We start from the raw sequence: 11,525 nt of genomic DNA on the forward strand, positions 1-11,525 counted from the left end.
TCGAAGATCTATTCGGAAAAATAGGTAGAGCAAAATATTTTTCCGCAAGCTATATCTAGCTTCAGGCTTCCATCAAATAGAGATGAAGAATCTATTCCCGAAACCGCCTTTTCCACAGAATACGGACATTTCGAATTTCTAAGGATGCCTTTTGGCTTGAAAAACGCGCCGCCCACATTCCAACGCGAGATGAACATTATATATTCAAAAATGCCAAAGGTTTTGGTCTATATGGATAAGATAATTATTTTTTCGGATAACCTAGATGAACACTTAAAAGCGTATTTCAAAAATTGAGACAACATAATTTAAAAATTACAATTGGACAAAACTGAATTCTTCAAAAGGGAATTACTTTACTAAGGACACATAATTTCAGAGAAAGGGATGCAACAGAACCGAACGATAAAAAATTTCCCTACACCTACAAATCAGAAACAAATTAAACAATTCCTAGGACTTACCAGTTACTACAGAAAAATGTTCAAAAATTATGCCAAAATTGCAAAACCTTTAACCAACGCTCTGAAAAAGGACACAAAAATTAATCCAAACGAATACAAAGAGAATTTCGAACCCCCTAAGAATTTACTTTAAAATAATCCGATCCTTCAGATACCCGACTTTAGCAAACAATTCATTCTCATTACTGATGTATCAGACTTCGCCATAGGTGCCGTTCTCTCCCAAACAATGATGCAAAGGATCTCCCTATAGAGAGGCTAAACACACAGCGTGAAAAAGAACACAATACCCAATAACATATTTGCTAAGACAACTTACCATCAGGAAGACAAACCAAAATATATGGAATTAAACTATGATCCACAAAGTAAGATGCGACTAACCCCAAATTCAAAAGACAACAACCTTTTAAAATACATCCCAATAGAATAAAAAGACCTAGCAAAAAATAATACCGGTTTCAAATCTGTTTCAGGTCGATGATACTAATATTCCTTCTACTTCCCGTGACGATCTGCTCTAAAGTGACAAAACTCGACAAAACGACTGGCATAGTAGTTTCAAAAATTGAAAATTCTTACAAAATGAACAGATGATATGCTCCAAATAAATACATCTTCATTACAAGAAGAATTAGACAACATTCGCATCTTAATGAACAAAACCCCCAAATATATAGAAACCCATCAAGTATACACACTCAAATCACCTAGAAGACACTCAGAACAAACTAGACCATATTCACCTAAACACCAGAAATAACAATTTTAGAATCAAAGGAGGCTTAATTAATGGTTTAGGGACTGCATTCTCTTGGCTAACTGGTAATATGGACCAGAACGACAAAAAAAATATGATCAAATATTAATGAAAATTCAAACAAATGAATATACTTTACAACACAACGTAGGAAAGCAACTGTCATTAAATAAACGTTTAATTAAAGAATTCAATAAAGAGATAGCAATTGTTCAAGAAAACAATGTAAAATTACTTAACTATCTTATATATTTCGAAAACACAACAAATGCTATAGAACTTACCCATAAATATACAATCCTATTTACATCACTATCATTATTATATAACAAAATAAACGACATAGCTGATAGGTTGCAATTTTGTAAAACAAATGTAATCCATTCCAGCATAATAACACACAAAGAAATTAGCGAATTAATATCAGTAACTCATGTATCATTAATATCAAAGGTTTCAGAGATTTTATGGCAAATAGGGAGAGTGCATTGCTCCATTCATAGCGAATTCATTTCTTATTTCATCCAATTATCCTTACATTCCTCCTCATATGAACCTTATTTTTTCCTATTGTACCCAATTGACCATGGAAGTAAAATAACTTGGTGAACTATCTAAAGTATTTGAGAAGATTTTATTGGAACAAATATCTTCATCTATTGACTCCCTTGACCTTATCAAACTGGCTTCCCAAAATTTCATAGTTGTGAGACAGCCCTTCTCAAAATCTCAGATAATATTCGCCTAGGCATTGATGATAATGTAGTATTATTGCTCTTCATTTTTTCAGTGAATTAGGCTCGGTGAATTTGGTTATTTGTAAACTGACGAAATATTTTTGGTATTTCTTCTTCTGCTACTAATCTCATATCCTCCTCTCTGTCTGACAGAACTCAGAGAGTTCGTGCTTCAAATTCTATCTCTTCTTCTCTCTCAATTTCAGCTAGCGTACCGCATGGCTACTCTGGGACTTATGTTGATGACGGCTTTGCTTTGAATGCCCTACAACCTATCTCTCTATTGAACCGTGATCTTCATTTTCTCAACCAATGGTCAAGAAATAACGGCATTCTTTTAAAGCCTAACAAATCCTTGTCCTTATTAATTTCCAATGAACCATTAATACTGATGGCCTAGCCCTAGCGGCTCACCTCTTAATTTTTGCCCTTAATATCACTGTTATTTTAACTCCAAGCTTAAAAAAGTCTATTGCATGACTATGTGAGCTCAATTATTAAAAAGTTCTACTCAAGCTTCCATTCTCTTCGACGGCTTAGCTTTTTCACTCCACAGAACACTAGAGTTCTCCTTATTAAATCCCTAATAATTCGTTTAATTTCTTACTGTAGCGCTATATTTTTTCATTTTCCTTAGACTCTCAATCTGCTCATTACCTTCAAATTGTTTATCATTCCTGCATTAGAATCTTATGATCTTAAACCAAGAGATCATACATTTTTCTATATTACCATCTTCTGCATCCTTAACATTGTACACTTACAACAGAATTGTAATATACTTATATATTCTTAAAATAATATTTGTAGTATAGTACAAATAATATTTGTAGTAATAATATTTGTAGTAAATAGTGTTTTGTAATATACTTATACTTAAAAGCAAATCATATGAATGTCATCAATATCTATCGACTTTTTCTCACGTTTCTTCTCCAAACGCACGAATCATATCTCAAACCTTCAACAACTTTCGCTTTTTCCTTCAGAATTGCAGGGTCCAGTCGATTGAATTAACTTCCGGGGGAGGTACGTTCTGCTTCCTCGCTAGCTTGTTCCAGGACCATGGCATCTGAGCTTTTAAAAACGACATGAATTATATCCTTTTCATCCCTCTTCCTTTTCTTTTTCCCGTTTCCTTTTACGGTTTTTCTCTTTCTGCTTTTCTTTCGTAATATAGTGTCATCATTCGACTATAAATAATTAATCTTTTCAAGAAAATATTATTTCTGGTATGCTAGATGCGTTTTCAACATCACTTGTACGTTCATTAAAAATATTTCACAATAAATAACTTAAGTGTTTTAAACATTTGGCACCGCTTGCTAATGAAAACGCTACGTGGGAGTGACAATCGGCACCGCAGAAAGAAGCCATATGTAAAAAAAAAAAAAAGATAACACGTTGATATCAGCGATTCATTTTTGTATAATAAATTCGGAAAGTCCTTGTCTCTGATGTAAAAAATCGGTTACTGAAAGATTTAATGAACATTCGGTGATAACATATGGGAAAGCTCAGAGCGAGAAATACTGAGATAGGAGGATTACGTCAGCATGCCCACAGTCAATCAGAGTTTATCTACCACCGCCTCGAAGAGAAATTACAGTTTTCCTCCCTCGCCCATTGAATTCGGCCCTCACCCTTACCCCTTAATGAAATTCAGGCTCGAATACTACAACGGTAATCGACTTTTGTTTTTGCGGGTTTTTCATTCCCATCTCGTCCCGAGTTGAAAGAGATTTCTTCAAACCTGAAATGCAAATCTGCAGAGGTGCGCAGGAACTTTGTCGGTAGATAGTTTTAATCAATTAACTTAAAGTTCTAACGACTAAATGACGTATCATTCCAAAACGCAAATTCGAAACGCAAAAAGTATAATTAGACATTTAAAATTACTCTGGCACTAATTTCTTGAAAACTTCTAGGATATCTGCATGGGATTTATCTCTTTAATAGATCTCCACGTCTAGATTTTATTTTATTTATTTATTATATATTTATTTTTTGAGGCTACCTACAATGAAGTCTTATAAGTGTTCAACGCACTCTGGGGGTCGATGGGTAGTACAAACAAACAAACCACTATATACACAACATACAACTATATTCACGAACAAGCAAATGTGTACATAGAGCTACACATTTATACATGATATTTGCATTATTTACAGCTGAGGAAACACAACCTTAACATTAAGAATCGGAACAGGGATTCTCATGCCTAAGGACTGCAAGACATATGGGTCTGGTGTAATGCCTATTCGGTCCCTGTAAGTGGTCAAGGCGCGGCATTCCTCAACCAAGTGTGACACACTGAGCAACCTTTCCGTGTGTCCATTGTCATCGGGTATGACCTATCCTGAACGGGTGAGCACGATACCTTCCTTGCGTTTGAGATCCTCTGGGGGCCGTCTCGTGCTCTTGACGCTACCAACGTCGCTACTTTTTTTATTGCATTCTTTCCTGCTCGTACAGCGTCACCGGGCCGGACAGCAGTGGTTCTGTCTCGAGGGTGTAAAACCGTCCCAATCTCTGTCCCAGCTTACACCTCTGCACGTTCGTTGACTTCCAGCCTAACGTGTCCGGGACGAACAGAAGACCACCACCGTTTTGCGAGACGCTCCAACTCATCATATCTCTCTAATCTCTCGACGAGAGGGTCCACCGAAAATGTGTCACGAAAAACCGAAACCACGCTCAGAGAGTCCGAAGAAACGAGGTAGGCAGAGCTTCCAACATCTCGAATCACCGCAAGCGCTGTACACACTACAGTGCCGCGGGAGCGGCCAATAAGTGAACTATGTTATTCACGGCGCAGGCCACACCCTTGCCGGTCCTAGAACCGTCCATATAGACAAAACGAGAACCGGCATACCTTGAGTTGAGTTCAAGGAACGCAACTTGGTGGAGAACTCGTGGGTTTCTATAAGTCTTCACCGAAGCGAACGGCCAAGGATCGCGTTCGAGTTCGAAGCCTCTCGTACACCTATGTTATTTTTCAGGATCGTGCCTCTCAAGACCCGAGTATGCCAAGAAACCCACGGCATAGCTGAGAGTAAGATGCTCTCTCCTGGATTCGGGCCTCAGCTCTCTCTCAACTCGAAGCAGAGGCTGGCCAAAGGGATGGTTCTAAACGCGCCCGACACAGCTCGTAGTTCCTCGAGCCTATCGGGCCCCAAGATTCGCGTTTTTCGACCCAAGGAATAGTTCATACACCTGTATAGCAGCCATGGGCAGAACAAGGCTTCGAATACTTTCTTTAGGGTCTCTCTGTCCACTCCCCACTTGATGTGACCAATATACTTCATCAATCCGAGCGTTTTTCTTCAACGGACTTCGATGTGTGACTGCCACCGTAACATTTCATCGAATATGTGGCCGAGGAACTGCACTCTCTCCACATCCCGCATCATCCCCCCAGGAGAGTTGAGGTGGGTTATGGACAATTCTCAATCTGAGATGAACACACATATTTGGAGAAGGTAAATCACGAGAAGAAGGTAAAACCGGTTTCCTCGGCGCTAGTAGTCGTAGCTTTGATCGCCGATTGCATAACCCTTCCCATCACCAGTCCTTATTATATATTTCTATAAACAGGGTGTCTTTATAGATGACCCGGCTGAATTTCTCTTGAACCAATGACGCTATAAGAACAGTATTAATATTTTTTAGTCTAGTTTCAAATTTTTACCTTTTTTGTAGAAAAATTATACAGGGTATCTCAGGCCCAGTTCAACTTAAAAATTTCATATACGACCCTATACATCCTGCCACACCATTTTAAAGATTTTTTACGCTAAAAGCAATGGTGCAATCGGATTGTTATTAGTCCAAAAATGACAAAGTTATGGCAAAAAGTTTGAAAAAAAAACAGCCGTTTGGTTTGCTATTTCTTAATCACATTTCATGTTCAAACTGCCTGCTTTGCGTAAAAATGCAAAAATTTGGACTTTTTACCACTCTTCACTGGTCCTTAGAGGGATAGAGTCCAAGATGCCAGCCGATGACAAATCAAGTGAATCGCGAAAACTGAGAGATGTTGTTTTCTTTATATTAACAGCAAGGCCATTCTCCGAAACCCAACCCACGACTTTATCCATTGTGTGCTTAATTTCAGCCATAACTCATTGAAAGTGTTTCCCGCGATAATTAAGGAGGAACGTCTACAAACAGATAAAAATGTACACCGTCTCTGTACAAAGTCATTACTATATATTATAAAAAAAAGAGAGGCCCAAGTATGGTACCCTGTGATACTCTATATTTGATTAGGATCTCGGAAGACAACTCCCCACTGAATTTTGTTTTCAGATGGAGACCTGTAGATAAGAGGACAAAAGATCATTAGCAAGACGCTGAATTACAATATTTTCCATCTTGCAAAGTAGACGGTAATGGTCAACAAGTCGAAAGCTTTGGAAAGCGCCAAGAATATGCTTATACTTTGAATTTAATTGATTACGATTCGGCTACGCTACCAATTATTCTACTCAGAGCATGTTTTGTCGAAAGTGATTTTCTAAACCCGATTGGATTTTCAGACATAAATCCGATTTTTTGTCAAATTCAGACAATCTATTATACAGTACACTTTACCAGGAGGTTTTGTAATAAGCTACAATTTTGACTATTGGACGCAAAAGCAAGGACTCAGAACGTATTTCCCTCTTACATGGATTTTTATTATCATTTATATAAGTGGTTCTCTCTCTTGTATCCATAACTTATTTTACAAAATAACTGATTATATACATTTTATGCGGGTTCGCAATAGGAGAGGTCATATCAATCGGTGTTTAAAAAAAAATTAAGTATGCTCGGCCAATGGATTCGAACCAGGGACCCCTACAGTGATGAGAGAGAAATTCAAGAGATACGTTTGAGGAATATGTAGAATTTATGCCATGATGATGGATAAGTAATGAACAGATGTTTTAAATGTAAATCTAATACATGTTTTTAAAGTAATAAAGCCTTATTTAAGTATACATTAATCTTTTTTCACTAAATGTCAAATAGATAGCACTTAATAGATTTCGCGCTTATAATTCATGTTCAATCTTTACAGAGTTTGACGTTAACACAAACTGAGTAGCCAATACCTCGAAGGATGGTAAACTTTTAATTAAAACTTGTTTGAATTAGTAATCAATCAATTTCAAAGTGTGCCGCTCGTTTGAGTACGTATTTTACCCACGCGGATGTCGAAACCATCAGGTCCAATCAACCCTATAGCCTTTAAACAAAACTTGGATAACGCAATGAGACAGTTAATAGTCCTTCTCATGGTGAAGCCTTCGGAAGTGCGGTTAACGCAATTTCACTTACAAAACTTTGGCCTGCGGAACCATATCTCATAATAAACGTCCAAGGGAACACGGCCATTGAGTTAATATACTTGTTAAACGATAGCATGTTTTTTTCAACATCGAACGATTATCGGTTTGATGTATTAGCAGGAAGATATGATTCGCAAAGCCATGTACGCATTCACTCTTCTCGCCTATAAAAAAAGTTATTATTGAAAAACTGTAGGGGGTGGAATTAAAGAAATAGCGTCAGTACTGCAACGAAGTTGGGGTTCAAGGCAAATGTTATTCATCGTAATTGTGTCGAATGCAAATGACCAATATACACCCTTGAAATTCGATTCCACTCACAATCTAATTTTATGAGTCTTCATGGTGAGAACAATTCGAATGAACTAAAAACAAGTTTCCGTTTATTTGTTAAAATTAAATAGTATAAACCCGTCAATAACATCAATACTTTTGGCAGTTACTGAATACTGAAATAGGTACTACGATCTTTTATTTGCATAGACGAGGTTTTACAAGGAGAGGCTACGAACGTGGGATCAGAAATTTTATTGAAACTTTTTTGTCGATACTAGGTAAAAAAATGTTAAACATTCGTGTGTTGTTGCCAATGGGACCTAGGATCCAAAATTGTTGACAAACAATTTTAACATTTTTTAAATATAGGTTTTTGCTTTTGGTGTGCATGTTATTCAAGGAACTTTGCCGATTATCTTGCCCATGATAAAATAATATGCAGGGTTGTAAATGTGATTAGATACATATAAATGTACACAAATTAATAGACGCGTGCAGCAAAATAAGTAACTTTTTCACAAGAACAATGCCGATTCGTTTTAAGTACTCTTCAAAATTCTTAAATTCGAATTTTCATAGCGATAGAAAATTATATATTCTTGGACTGGCCGATTTCAGATGTTCTCGTTCCACTTAAAAATTCATACTATACATACTGATATAATTGTTCAAATTAGTAAAAAGACTTGGCAGCAATGGTAGAAATTATGAGATAAATAAGAACAAACCAAGGGAAATAAAGCCGAATGTTGCACACTGGAACTCTTCTTGCCGCTCGACAAAACATGAAGAGACCTGTGAAACCTTTAGGGAATTTTAATTTTATTAATTTCTCAGATTTTCTTGTTGAGTAATGTACAATCTCCTGGTGACTTCGCGCTGGTTGTTTCCTTCCTCCAAAAATATTATGATCCTGGCACTATCGTGCTCACTCAATTGCCTGACTGGAACCATTGATAAAGATTTGAGAATAAGAATAATATCAAATCAAATCAATGAAGGAGAAGGATTAACTGTAAGAGATATTTAGGCGTGGCAGAATGGAAGGGTATAATCCTACATTTCGTGCAAATGGGATTAATCAGTGCAGAAGGAATTAAACAAAGTTTTATTTACAGTTTGTTTTGACTACGATAGCTCCTAATTATCTGTACCTATACGGAAGATAATGAATTCAATTTTAAATTAAATATATTGTGTGGTTTGTTAAATATATATAATAACAGCTCCATCAGTGTATATAAAAACTAAATTATTATATTTGATTAATTATCGTAATGCGATTAACGGCTCGCACACTTTTACAACATACAAGTCTTGCAGGTTTAGTATATAGGGCCTTCCGAATCAAAAAATCACCATAGAACCCGTTGAAAAAAGTCTATCTGTCATTCCTTCACTCTCTCACTCACACTCTCTCTCGCTCTCTCTCTCGCTCTCTCTCTCTCACACACACACACACACGCGCGCGCGCGAGCGCCACACACTCTCTCTTTATCTACCTGTGCTTTCCTCTCTCCCTCTCTTCGATTTACATACATTTTACCAAAATGTTTGGGCCGCGGGAAGACGGAAAAACGGATAGGAGTGATGAACCAATGAGAACCTTTACTTTCCCACCATCTTAAAACTAGATTTTAAAAAATGAAAGGGGCCATTGTTCATCCGGGACCTTCATTTTATGAACTTTTTTAATTACAATTAATTAAGGTTTTTAGTTGAGATGAAAAAAAGTTAATGGCACGAGAGGGATTCGAACCCACGACCTTCGGCTTTATACGCCGCTGCTCTACCACCTAAGCTATCGTGACCTCGATCCACTCGGACATCAACTCCCCATCTCAACCACACCTTATGAGTTTTCCCTCCTTTTGCCATTTTTCAATAGCTCAGGTGGTAGAGCAGCGGCGTATCAAGCCGAAGGTCGTGGGTTCGAATCCCTCTCGTGCCATTAACTTTTTTTCATCTCAACTAAAAACCTTAATTAATTGTAATGTATTAATTGGTCAAGCGGACCACGAAATTAGTGAATTTAATGAACTTTTTTTAATATTTTCACTGATTAAACGAGTGCTGTCATATCTTTCGTTATATACTATATCATTTGGTTTTACTTCAATAACGATTATTTCAAAGAAGAAATGGTTTTTTCGCCAAACTTTCAAACCAGATTCAATCGTAGAAATATTGATAATATTAGTACGCTAATCTCACTGAAAAGCAAACTCAGTATCAAATCTAAAGTTTATCGAGCAATAAATTAGTTGCGAGGAATTCGCGTTCTAATGGAGCGTTTGATGTTATCATTAATTCGGCGTGTTTGATCGGGAAACTGAAATCTGACCGATGTCGATCCTTCCCGTTATAGGGTTACCGGACAAGGTGGAGATGACGATAAACCCGTTTGTCCGTTGTCCTGAGTTATGACATAGAGGTATAATTATGACGCCCTAAATTATTACCAAGCCGTTTGAGCTAACATCGTTGTATCCTTGGGGCATGCCACCGGGAGTGATTAAAACTTTCTTCCAGGCCACTTGAGAAACTCGAAAAGCTAGCGTTTAAAGCGGGGACCAGCAGAGAGAGAGAGAGAGAGAGAGAGGGAGAGAGAGAGAGAGAGTGAGAGATGGTTCATTCTTTTGCTGTCATATTACAAGAGAGCTTTCTGTAAAAACTGTGTGGCTGAATATCCTTAAATAATAATAACGTGGGAAGTTAGGGGCAAACAGCTGAGGCCATCGCCGGCCCTGTGCTTGTTTTTACTTCTTTTCCTGATCTTTCATGCGTTTTTCAGCCTACAGCCTTTGAGCGTCTCGATCTGACGGTATCCTGACTCTCTGCTTTTATATTTTTATATTTTGTACGTCGGTATTCATAAATGTTACTCTCTCTCATTTGTACTACAGGCTGTCAACTAAAGAGTATAATTAACACATAAAATACACATATACATAACTAAAAAACTTAAGTAATAATATCTAATAATAGGTAGAATGTGTGTAAGCTAGCTTTCATTAAAACATTTATTAAATTTATTTTTACAGTGTATTCAGTAATTGCTTTATGGTATATTATTTTTATTTATTCCTACTACGTTACAACAATCAATTAAAAATTCTGATTATACTATCCTACTAATTACTATACTATCACTTGGCTTTTGATAACTTAAGGCGTATTCAATATATGTACTGTTCAGCCTGCCATATATATACATATATAGCTATATATATTTATATATACTTTAAATGCGGAGGACAAGAAAAGGGGAAAAGGGGAACAAAGAAAAAAGAAAAAATGGGATATATATATCCCCATTGCTTTTTTAAAGTTGTTCCCCCTTTTTTTTGTCCTTCGCATTTAACATAATTTACATTTTCTCGTTTTCACTATATTTATTAATTTATTTGTTTTCCCTTGTTTTATTATGTGCAAACATAATTTTGATCCTCTCGGGCACTGATAATTTTCTCAAATTTGAACCGCAAATTACGTTGTGCCAATAGATAAGAGAGCCAGTTGTAATACGGCATACTCAACGTACTGATCCAACAGCAGAGAATTTTGTACCGGGAAATCTCCCTCTCGCTGTTTATCATGCCCCCTGTTTTTCACAAACGAGGTTTACATTGGAAAAGTTACACCTTATAGAATCTGTCCTATTAGAAAAATGTGTTTGAAAAATTTGTTCAAAATTAAATCATCCTCAATTACGTTCCTTTTAACGAACTCTAAAGCATTCCAATTTATCATCCCAGTAAATCTCTTGCGTTTATTAAAGTTTATTTTGATTCCGTTACGTTTTATTCCTTAAGTGCCAAACACGCTCACTTCAACGTTGTATTTCACACCAGCTTCCTCATTAATAACAAGTTACTTAAACGTCTATGCATTAACTGTTTAAATTTCTTGTTCTTCAAAGTTAACAATTTAAAAGTTGGTCATT

The 11,525-nt window shown here is 36.6% G+C and overlaps 1 non-coding gene across 1 annotated transcript; it reads right to left on the minus strand.

Moving 5' to 3' along the window:
- Positions 1 to 9,317: 9,317 nt before the first annotated feature.
- Positions 9,318 to 9,390, minus strand: Trnay-aua. The gene has a single exon. It is a non-coding gene; the product is annotated as a tRNA-Tyr (tRNA).
- Between the last annotated feature and the right edge of the window lie 2,135 nt (positions 9,391 to 11,525).

The sequence above is a fragment of the Cimex lectularius genome, unplaced genomic scaffold, assembly GCF_000648675.2.
Source record: "Cimex lectularius strain Harlan isolate CLEC.00 unplaced genomic scaffold, Clec_2.1 scaffold213, whole genome shotgun sequence".
In the NCBI taxonomy this organism is placed as follows: Eukaryota; Metazoa; Arthropoda; class Insecta; order Hemiptera; family Cimicidae; genus Cimex; species Cimex lectularius.